Raw genomic sequence first — 1152 nt, 5'->3', positions numbered from 1 at the left:
TGAGATTTCATCAAACAAATTAGTTTAAAATAAAGGGACAATCAATGTCTATTTAGTGTTCTACACCTAAGTACCTCAAAGAAGAAGTCGTACCCCTGATGATGCTAACGTTAGTAGGCTAACACCAAAGAGAAAGGAAAACTTGAAATCGCATCATATGACCCCTTTAAGAAAGATTCCAACATTTAAGTCCCAAATATCATACTGCCACCACTCGATAACAAAGCATAAATAAAAAATGTCCACTTTTATGCATACACTTCATGATGAATTGGCAACAGAGGGGACAACAACGTTACACCTCCATGCATGTATGCATGCATTAGACTAGAGCAACTGTACGCATTCTGACCAGCAGAAAGTTGCGATGATCAACAGTCGAAAACCTTACCACGAGCGCTCGTCTTCACAAACCCACGGGATGCATGTGCCTTGAGCTTCATCTTGGAGGAACTCGCTCTGAAAGAGCCTGCAGATGTCTTGAAGAGTCTGTAGGCAGCTCACCACGCGTGTGTTGAGAGTTGCATAGGAATCAGTGGGTGAAGTTGATGGATTATTGGTAACAGAAGCACGTAGAGTTCACCAAAAGGAGGTTTCTGGGGTTTGTGATCAGTGACCACCCTGAAGGCGGGGCGAAACCTCACGTTTTGGGTGGGTGTGGGGAGGGGGCAAAAAGGATGAGAATGGGAAAATCGAAGTCGTGCCATATCATTTCACAGTTAATGAGCTGTTGTCAGCAGTTGAAAGCCGTTATTGATTGTTTTGTTGAGAATGCTGACTGCTATAGGCCGTAACTTATTGCATTATTCTTATTGCATATACACAATATCCTATGAAACATATTATAATAAAATAAATACACGCAGCATGCATATGCAACACGCGTATTAACGTGTTATTAGTGCTGAGTATTTTCACGTCAGTACGCCGCATTTAAAACACCTAATATACTTATTTCCATGAGATACGTTATTAGGCTAAATGTCATTTGTAGTCAATTGCGCCACCTTCTGGTCAAAAATGTAAGTGGCTCCTCACGGAATACTAGAAAAAAAGGACAACACATGTTTCTACACTGCATACAAGTTTCAAATGAAGTGTAAAATGATAATTATTAGAAGGCTGTGCATACTGAATTGGGGGGGGGGGGGG

This window comes from Sinocyclocheilus anshuiensis, unplaced genomic scaffold (genome assembly GCF_001515605.1).
Source record: "Sinocyclocheilus anshuiensis isolate Anshui unplaced genomic scaffold, SAMN03320099.WGS_v1.1 scaffold454, whole genome shotgun sequence".
NCBI classification, from domain to species: domain Eukaryota; kingdom Metazoa; phylum Chordata; class Actinopteri; order Cypriniformes; family Cyprinidae; genus Sinocyclocheilus; species Sinocyclocheilus anshuiensis.
Note: the sequence above shows the minus strand (reverse complement) of the source record.